The sequence below is a fragment of the Lissotriton vulgaris genome, chromosome 9, assembly GCF_964263255.1.
Source record: "Lissotriton vulgaris chromosome 9, aLisVul1.2, whole genome shotgun sequence".
Classification (NCBI taxonomy): Eukaryota; Metazoa; Chordata; class Amphibia; order Caudata; family Salamandridae; genus Lissotriton; species Lissotriton vulgaris.
The window spans coordinates 1,137,256,494-1,137,267,719 of NC_141697.1; positions in this window are offsets into that span (position 1 = coordinate 1,137,256,494).

Here is an 11,226-nt window from a genome sequence, read left to right on the forward strand (position 1 = left end):
TTGAGACGTTATTAAAGTTTAATAAAGCCTTTCCATGTTAGCCTATGGAGCTAATGCACTACAATTTTTCCCTCACTTATAATTACAAGGCACACTCCCCCTGGGCACCTAGGAGAGACCTTAGGGGAGATTTACATGTAAAAATATGGTAGTTTGAGGCTTTGGAAGTACCTTTAATTCTAAAGTCGTATTTGCATATATTTTTAATTTAAAAGCAGCCTGCAAAGCAGTGCTGGCTTTTCAAAATTACAGCTGGCCACACAGCAGTGAGCACTTATGTGCATTAAATCTACTGGGCCTCTAAACCAACATGCCCTACCATGTACTAGGGACTTACAGGTAGGTTGTCAGCACCAATTGCAATTATACCTAACTACCATGTACCTTTTTACTTAGAGCACAGCCCTTGGTCTGGTTAGCAGAGCCCAGGGCACAACCAGAGTCTGAAAACCAGCATCTAGACGTTAAATTTGGGGCAAAATGTGTGGGAACATTTCAAAAACAGTCCTGGTTCGTCACATTGCCTTAAATCAATTTTGACATCGCTGTATCTAAATTCTTTAGATTCAATAGTGAGCGGGAAAACACTGCATTATCCACAAATGGAATGTCAGGTCAGTGGAGGAAGTACCTAGTGGTTAGTAGCCCAAGCAAGATGGCTGTTTGAATCAACTGCTCCGCACCCAACCAGTAATTCCTTTAAACAGATCTATTGCTGTCTCAATTCAACATAGGCTCATGCATAACTTATCAACTGTCCTGGTGTGCTTCCTACAGCACTGATCTGTCAAGATTTCATGAGGATTTCACAGATGTGTGCAGGAAGCCAGTGTGGGACAAGATGGCGATGGCCTTTCACGACTATGCAAGGTACTGACTAACCCCAACATGAGCATGCGGCTGTTGCCCCTCCAGGGGTCAATCTCAAATAAAGTAAGGAGGTGAGGGAGCTGGCCCCCGCTCCATTGACTTACCTCCCAGGAGGGGCCCCATTCCTGTATCCTTCGCGCACAGACCGTAAATGCGAGCAAGCACATAATGTTATTTATTTATACCACCTTTACCAGAACCCAACATATGAATACGGTCAGCTGAGCTGCGCTACAATCTGGGTCCCAAAGCTTCACACACCCAGTAACCAGTAACCTGCTACAAACAGGCGATATTCATACTACTATCTGGGTTTCGATCTACCACAAGTGTGTGTGGATTTTGCAGACGGGCGCATGGTGCCAATGAGGGAAAAGATGACAGCACCCTCCGAGACACCATGACCGGCATTGAATAACCCCTACCATCTGCCTACGGCTGCTCCGAATCTCAGTGGCAACCTCAAAGAAAGTAAGGAGGTGAGAGTACTAGTCCCCACTCCATAGACATACCTCCTGGAAGGGATGCCCATGCCCATATCCATTGTGCACAGTCTGTAAATGTGAGCAAGCACATAACACTAGTACAAAGCACCAAAACGGAGGAGTATCCAGCTACAAACAGGTGTTATTTGTACCTCCATCATCAGAACCCAACACATGAATACAGCTGGCTGAGCTACGTTACTATCTGGGCCCTGAAGTTTCACGTAACCAGTAACCTGCAGCAACAGTTTAGCAACAGCTCCCAAGCATAAGAAAGTTAAGACTGAAGGCTCCAACACCGTGCCGCTTGATCCCAAGCGATTTACTATGAACATCCTAGGAGGTTTGACAATAAAAGCCCAATGTGTGTAAATGAATATGAAGCTATATAATTGGTGAACAATAATGAAATAAACTGTGGAGACTGGAGAGAGCATTTTCATGAGAGCCCCATCCTAGTAGGGAAACCAATATCTAAGTTTCTCAATGAGTATGTGCCAAGCTTTCGCCCTGAAAAAGACCCAGTGAGTTATAAACTAAGAATCTGTCCACAAGATGGCCGGCTACTAGTATTAACCACAGAACTTATCATACCTAAAAAGGCAGCTGGCACATTACTAGATCTGAAGCCCATTGACTGTGCTCTACACCAACATATCCCTAATTCAACTGGACCGCCTTAGGGTGTATTTTCCGGAACAACTCACAACCCGTTTTACTGGCAATACAGCAAAGCACGCTTCCTCACAGTCTCTAAAGAAATCCAGACAGAGCAAGAGGCTTCACGGTCACTAAAGGATCCAATCTAAAGTAGTCTCTCACTGAGCTTTTGTGTGTTGCCCGGAACGGTGCAGAAAGGCATGCCACATCAGTCTCAATCTAGTGCACTATCACAGAATACTTCATAAATACAAGATCTTACGTAGCCCCTTGAAGTTATGCTCCCTTCACGCTGTCACTAGCAGACATTCACAGTCTTTCAGGAAACCTCTCAATGTTGGACCACAGAAATAAAGATCTGAAGGACAACAGAGAACACAAAGACAACCCTAAAACACGTGAAGGTGGAACCACTACTACCAGACTCACTGATTAAGTCAAAACATGACATGGGGTCCTCTCTATTGATCATTCTGCAACGCCTAGTCTCTCTGCACAACCTAGCCCAAGAAACTAAAGTAAACATGGACGCTATGCATCAGGGTATCCCAGCACTAAGGAACAATTTCCATAGCATGATTGGAAGACTAGCGGAAGTGGAGACAAGAGTTAGCTCATTGGAGGACTCTACTATGTCTGACAGGAAAAGAACGGACAATGCAGCCATCAAAATCAAGATCCTCTCAAAGGAAATATCAGAACTGGAAGATCATACCCGCAGAGGGAATCTGTGCATTTTTGATCTTCTAGAGAATGCAGATGACAACACAAGCTCCTATTTGGAGCTTCTGGAAGCTGCATTCCTCAGATACTGGGCATAAAAATTGACAAAGACTTTGAGATAGAAAGAGTGCATAGAGTCCCGATGGACAGGTCTCAAAACTGTCCTCAACACACATCAACAAGACCCAGAGCTATGATCTTCAGACTTCTTCCCTTACGCCACTCTGAAGCCAAAATAGCATATATCAGGAAAACACGAGCACATGGTCTGGAACAACTTTAAGATCAACATTACACAACACTATTCAATAGAGATGGTTGCAACTAAAAAGGGCTTCCTAGCCCTCCACCAAATGCTTAAATCACATAATATCATGTTTAGATTTGCTGGCCCTGCCAAATTTCGAATTGTATATTAGGGTAGGACTCTGTTTTTCTCTGAACCATTCGAACTACAACTATTATTGGATGTGTCAATTCCAGCTCCTATGAACATTGAAGTCTTTCTGTCCAAGACAAGGCAATATGACTTTTAGACCACCCCTGCTGCTCATGTTAACTTGAAGCACTAAGAGTCATTATCTCTGATTATCACTATAGTATAACACAGTACTCTGGTTATCAATGGTCCTACCGGAGGCAACCGGTATACAGACATCAGATGCCCAGACAATTATCTTGAAACAGTCTCTTGGCTCACCGATGTTACACGCTAGCCTGCTTATGCAGTACCTAATTTTCCGCAGTCTGAAAGAGAAGGACTCTACCCAGGATTGGTTTGTCCCTACCACAACATGTTATGTTCTTCTATATGTAATGCATTTCCATTAAGATATCCTGCCCTGTCGTTCTGTTTCACCTGTGGGATGTTATGCAAGTTCTCCCACGGGGGTACTAAGATAGGATATGTAATTACAGGGCGTGGGTCACAGTTCATTCAATACACCTAGCACAATACGTTCAATGCGTCTAATATATTGTGTATATCAATACCCTATTCAGCAATTGCGGTCTGTTGATGATTCACAGATCTAAATAATTGACAGAATGATGGGTTCAAAATTCCTTCCACAAATATCCCGACACTCGTAGCTCAGACTTAGGTCTTATATGCAAATTACTGCATCTGAGGGATTAATCCCTTGACCCTGCAAAAGCCAAACACATTGAACTGTCGGCCCTATACCCATGAATGAATGAATGAATGAAATGAAAATAACTTTTGTATAGCGCAGTAGCTACCCTGAGGCATCCTAGCGCTGCGGACAAGCGTGTGTAAATGAACGGTAGGGACCTAGTCTGATTTATTGAACAACAGGGTTTTTAGCTGTGACGAAGAAGGAGGAAGGAGATCTGAGCTGTGGGTTGGGGTGGTCTTGGGTGATCAGAGAATGATTAATGGTGGCACCCATTTTCCAGAAGGCACGGTGGGCGATACACAGGCCCTTGAATTCTATTATTTTCGTAACTGGGAGCCAATGGAGATTTTTAAGTTTTGTTTTGACAGGGAGGCGACGGGGAATCTGGAGGAGGGTTCGCGCAGCACAGTTCTGGGTGACCTGGAGCTTAATTAGGGTGGCCTGGGGGGGCCCAGGGTAAAGGGCATTCCCAAAGTCCAGGCGAGACAGAATGAGACCCTGGCTCATAATCTGCCTCGCCTTGAAGGGTAGTAGGGGGAGGATTTTCCAGATGAGACTGAGTATACCAAAGCAGGTGGCTGAAAGTTTAGCTGCTTGGTAGTTAAATTTCAGAGACTTATCCAGCCAGACACCCAGGCTCTTGAATGTGTCCTTGGATGTGGGGGCAGGTCCAAGACAGGATGGCCACATGGAGTCGATAGAGGGATACGGGGAGATACCAAGGACCATCAGCTCGGTCTTGTCTCCGTTCAGTTTGAGACACGACAATGTCATCCATGAGGTCACCGCTTCTAAGCAATCCCTCAGGTTGCTGGGCCCGGTGTGAGGTTGGTTCAGAGCCACCAATAGCTGAGTATCATCCGCGTAAGAGATGATTTCTAACCCGAAGGGGCAGACAATCTCAGCTAGGGGGCTCATGTAAACATTAAAGAGCGTAGGCTCAGGAAAGAGCCCTGCGGGACACCGCAGCCAAGAGGTATGCTGGGGGAAGTAATTTCACCCTCGAAGACTTGGAACGAGCGATCAGACAGGAAAGACTCAAACCATGTGATTGCTTTTGTTGAGATTCCTAGATTGATAAGTCTGCGCAGTAAGATGTTGTGATTTACGGTGTCGAAGGCGACACTTAAGTCAAGGAGGATAATAGCAGCGGTGGCTCCTTGGTCCATGATCTTCCTTGCTTCCTCTGTCACGGCGACAAGGGCAGTCTCGGTCTGGTGCATGGGTCGGAACCCTGTCTGGGAGGGGTCGAGCAGATGGTTGATCTCGAGGAACTCCGTCAGAGTCTTATTGACGTGTTTCTCCGCGATTTTGCTTAGCCAGGGCAGTTGGGAAATAGGTCGGTAGTTCCCTGGGTTGTTTGGATCTAAGTTGGATTTTTTAAGGAGGGCTTTGACCATGACCCGTTTCCAAAGGGGCGGGATGATACCCGTGGCTAGAGAGGCATTGACCAGATCAAGGATGATGGGGAGAATGTGCGAGGAAACTGTCCGCAGGGTACGCGGGGGGCTGGATCATTAGGGGAACCGGATTTCACCTGAAGCTTGATGGATTGTATTGTGATGGGGTCAAGAGGGGGAAGGTTTTCGAGAGTTGCAGGGGGTGGATCCCTAGCTCAGTAGGTTTAATGTGTGTAGTGGGGATTTGAGTGTGGGAGAAGGAGGAGTAGATAGTTTGTATTTTATTGTAAAAGAAACTCTGCCAGATCGTTACAGCAGGATTGGGCATTGCGGGGGTTTTGAGGTTTTTCTGGGAGTTTGAGAAGGGTTTTTGCAATTTGATATATTTCCTTGGGCCTGGAAGCAGCTGCATTAATTTTGCTTTCGGAAAAGGTCGCTTGCGCAATTCTGATTTCATTTTTATAGATTTTTATCTCAGCTCTGTATACGGTTTTTCTGGTAGGTGAGTAGTTCAGATGCCATTTCCTCTCCAATTCTTTGCATTGGCGTTTTCTTTCTTGTAAATCCTGGGAGTACCAGGGGGCTGTCCTAGTGCTGCGCTTAGATTCAGTGCATTTTATAGGGAGTACCAAGTCTAGTGAGTGTGTGATCCATCTATTATAGTTTCCATTGGCTAGGATTGGGTCGGGGTTACAGAGTGGTCTGGAGATTTCGAGGGTCACTGCCCATTCAGCCTAGGAGGTGTTTTGACCAATGGCGTTCCCTCCAAGTAACTATAGTGGAGGATTTGACTCAAGAGACAGGGATCAAGAAGTGACCCGTCCATGGTAGGGGGAAAGGGATTCCTACTAGGAGGTCTGCACAATTGCTAAAAATAGGATCAAGAAGATGACCCTTGGAGTGGGTAGGTTTCAGCACTAATTGTTGGAGTTGCAGAGCTGCAAGGCTTGTGGTCAGTTCTAGAGCAGTGTGATCCGTGGTGTCATCAAAATGGATATTAAGATCCCCCAGGAGAGTATAGTTTGGTGAGCTGCATGCTCGGTTGGCTAAAGAGGAGGGCAGACAGTTAAGAAATTGTCCTAGGGTCCCGGGTGGGTGATATATGAGTGTCCCTGAGAGGGTGCTAGTGGGGTAGAAGTCCAGGGAGAATGAGAGGCTTTCGCAGTTGGGTATTGGGTTAGGGGAGCTGCGGCAGAAAAATCAGTCTTTCTAAATGATAGCTAAGCCACCTCCTCTTCCTGTTGAGCGGTCTTCGCGTAAGATCTGGTATCCTCCAGGTAGCGCTTGGATAATATCAGGATCTGACTCGGTATGGAGCCAGGTTTCTGTCAGAAACAGAGCATCAGGGTTTAGTTCATCTAAAATCAGGGAAATCTCTGTAGTGTGTTTGGAAAGTGATCTGCAGTTCAAGAGAAACATGTTTCGCTGTGTGTTTTGAATTGAGGGGTCGGGTGAGGCTGAAATCCACAGTGTGGGCAGATTGAGCCTTGTTCACCTGGGTTCCATGAGGAGAGGCAAGGGGCTAGAGTCTTTCCTCTGAGTTTGAGTAGAGAGTTAGGGCTGTAGCTCCTGTCATGGGTGGGAGAAAGTCCAGGGGTCGTGGCCCCTGGCCCCAGCCGGCCGCGGACGGGCGCAGACAGGCTTGCCTTTGGCGCGCCGCGGGCGCGCCATCTGCGCGCGTCTGCTACGCTTAGCGTGTAACATTCAGCTTCTATACAGTGTAGTTTGTCGTCCAATGAGGCTGTGCCCTCCTCCCCTCTAGCTCAGAAGTAGTAGATGTGCCGCGCCTCCCTCCACAACAATCGGGAATATCTCCCGTGGTGGAGTGGGGAGAATGCGGAAGTACCAGGTGTCAGAGAGTGCAAGAGAGCGAGTGAGTCTTCCTTGTGGTACTTTAAACTGTGATTTCTTCAGGGTTCAAATTTTTTTTTTAAAGTTACGGCGGTTTTAAAAAGCACAATACAATAAGGACAGTACCGTGGTGAAGTGCAAACGTTCTGTTACAGCGCGCGTCCGCTGCGCGTAGCGTGTGACATGCAGCTTTTATACAGTGTAGTTGGTCGTCCAATGAGGCTGCGCCCTCCTCCCCTCTAGCCCAGAAGTAGTAGATGTGCAGAGTCACAACGGGCCCCATTATCAGCCAGCACGCAAAAGGTCGTTTTAATACTGTGACCTGCGTCCAATAGAATACGTATGTTCCTATTTCCTTGTTCATAAGAGACTATCTAATAAAACGTTTTGCAGGACTGGGTAGCTATCCAGTCGATTTGGGACTGACCTGCTCATGGCCCAGGAAGTCCCTATTACATGAGGGGTGGGTAAATGTGCAGTAGCGCTTTTATAGGAATGGGTGGAGGGTGGGTTAGGGATGGGTTTGTTAAGTTTTTGTTTACTGGCTTATTTACGCTGCTTGTCTCCTTCTCCCCTATCCTCACCTCTCCTATCTCTCCTATCTCTTTCTATCTCCCCACTGGATCTCTCACATTCCCCCTCCCACAACCCTCCTAACTCGACCTCTCATGTCCTCCATGGGTACTCGGATATGTTTGCATTAAACAACACACCAGGAATCCACAGCAGCTCAATACAGACATTCCTAAAGGACAAAGCCATCTCTGTAACTTGCCAAATGCCCTTAGGTGCATCATGCACCTCATATACTCAACCCAAAGTTCACTCTCACAAGAACCACAGTTTATCTTATGAATAACCTACTCCGACTCACTATGTCTACTCTAGTGGTAGTGGGCTACTATAATAAACTCAAAGGTGACAATGTTTTTCTACAAGTGACCCACCTTCAGTCTATATATGACACTAAATTCTATATCTCTTGGGTAGAAGACGTAGGGCTCTCACCTGCCCAGAAAAAAAGAACAGAATTATCACGCTCATAGCTAAAAAAGCTGACACCTCAGTATATTCTACCACCATTGACAAGTAAAATTAAGTAATGAAAAGAGACCTAGAATTAACATATACACACCAAATGATAACGCTGTTGCTTTCTGGAAAGACATATATAAGCAACTCAGCGAACTCCCAGATAACTTGGGTGTGATTCGAGGGAGAGACATCAACCTCCCAATGTATGAAACCCTGACAGGATCTTGGCGCATAAATGTGTAGGCATTAAATTGCACAAACAGATGAAAGTCTGCTGCAATAACAAAAATATAGTGGACATATGGTGACTTCATAACCCCACGGATCCAACTATACCTTCTATTCCGCCCCATATCACTCTTTCTCAAGGATAGACCATATTCTAGTGGGTAAATCCCATTTCTAAACTTGCACAGTCCCAAACATTTAGCCGATAGTGGTCTTTGACTATGCATGCTAGTATGATCAATTGTCCCTTAACAACCCAACTCTCACCCCACCCCCGGCAATGGCGTTTAAACGACGGACTACTAGATGATTCTAATTCTAAGATAGAAATTTCACACAACATCAAAAAGTTCCTGAAAGAAAACTCACCCAGACACATATCCCCCACCATAAAATGGGATGCCCTCAAGGCCACCCTGAAAGGCACACTGATCAACCTCATGTCTGCCAAAAACAAGGAAAAATCCAATTACCTCTAGGCACTGGAAACAGAGATACATACCTTAAACTCACAGCTTAGACATATCAAAGGCTCACGGTTCTAAATCAACTCTGATCTGTTCAAACAGAAAGGCGCGCAAATTTGTTACCGTAATAAATGCAGGTAAACTCTGAAATAGCAATTAAGCAGGGAAAACCCTGGCCAATTATCTAAAATATACCAAAAACAAGAGTCTCATAGGTGCAATAAAAAATATGAACTGTGTGATTACTTTGTCAGCCCAAGGTATACCTTCCAAACCTTCTACATCAATCTCTACAACTCTTACACTACCACCTCAACGGGGCAATTAGTGAGTACTTACAGAGCTGCCAATTACCCAACTGGTCAGATAAGGACTCACTAGCTATAAACAAACCAATCTCCACAGAGGAAATCAGTAAGGCAATACAAACTCTTAAGGCCGGGAAAGCCCCAGGCCCAGATAGATAATGAGTCAAATTCTATAAGACCTTTTGCAGCTGGTTTTTGGGATGTAGTGTGGTTTATAGCAGACCTGAAACACTCTGTTGATATCAATGAACAGAAAAACATTACAAAAATCAATGAACTCAGTTCCTGGTCCCAAATAACATCACTTGGTGTGGGCACGTGAATACAATCAAGATGATGAATGCCCCTCTGATTAATTTCATCAAAAGCATGCTACCGGTTACCCTCTCTCTTTCCTTCTTTAAAAATGATAAGACAGAATCATCAAGGATTTCTTGTGAAAAGATTTAAAAAAAGCTAGGAATTTCCATGAAAATGCCAAAGAAGAATAAACTCTCTGATGGTATAAATCTTCCGTATTACCCCTGATACCAAACAGCACTTCTGATAGTGAAGGGCGCTTGGTGGCAAGGCGTGTGAGGGTGCGGTTCACCCAAATGGCTCAACATAGAGTCTGAATTACTCTATCCTATGCCACTCTCCTCATCCTTCACAATTCACAATCTATCAAAATTTCCCCTGTCATATTCCAAGTGTATCCTAGTGTACACCGCAGCCTGTCTCCTACTACTTAATAGATGTTCGAAACATCACACATACGGCTCTAGCATCCTTATTCCATAATCAGGAAATCAAATTAGAGGGTAAAAACTATATTCGGAGATATGGGCCAAGAAAGGCATTAACACGATAAAGGACCTAGGCTCGAGTGCAAACCTCACCCATTTGCATCCTTGCAGCAGAGTTTTGATCTACCGAACATAGATTTTTACAAATTCCTGAAATTGAAAGCAATAATGAATAGGTTGAGGTCTCCACATAATCCAGACTTAATGGGTTTTCTGGCAAAAAGGTAAAGAGAGTATCACACCACCTCACATGTATACAAGCTCCTGGATTCCCCATATACCTTCACTTTGCGACTCTTTGCACAAAAAAGGGTCCCACACTTACAATTCGCATGCACTTCAGACTTGACTTGCAAGATATGGAGTAACATTTGGCAATCTACCTTTACCAGGAAAATCACACCAGCACTTGCACAATCCCGATTCTGGTCAACTCATAACTCAAACTGGGCCCCTTCCAGATTGCCTACATTGGCTCTCAGAGACTTGGACCTTTGTTTGAGGTGCAAGGAGGTCACAGGTGACCTGCAACACATGTTTTTCAATTGAGAAATGGCCCACCGACTGTGGTTGAGAATTCAGACATTGTTACAGAAGGTCTTAGGGTCAAACATATAATTTGACTTCTTAACTGCAATTCTGGGCGTCCTCGCTCACCCCCTCTCATCTGACATTACTGGCAATATTGTATTACTAATGGACCTCCTCATATCCCTTGGGACTAAATCCATACTCACAGAAAAGGAAAACCCCAAGCTCCTTTGACAAGTGGTGGAACCTGCTGTGCTCACTCCGGGGTGCAGACAACATAAGATATACAAAAATGCACACCTCTACAGAGCCCAGACTCTAGACAAGTACCTACAAGAAATCAAACCTCCCTGAACCTGCACCTCCTATGTTGAGGCTTGCCTGAGGTCTCTCTCATGTCCACTTGGGCACATATGCCTGCATGTTGGTTCCTTCAGGGTTGAGTGAGGGCCGATACAGTGGTACTTCATTCTCTAGTCCCTGTACCCTCTCTCTGTCTGTCTCACTCTTTTCATCCCCTTTTATCTAGCTTTCCCTATACCCCTCTTCTCTTCTCCTAGGAGCCATCCACTTTGCCATGTTTCACTCCAGTTATACCCGTCCTCAGAGTACAATACAGAAGTACTTTTTATGGCCCTTTGGATGCATATCTCGTTATAACTCTCTGTTGTACATGTGTAAGCCTGCTGACAAGTTTTTTTGCTTCTTCCAGATGTAATACATCAGGAGTTTATGGTACGT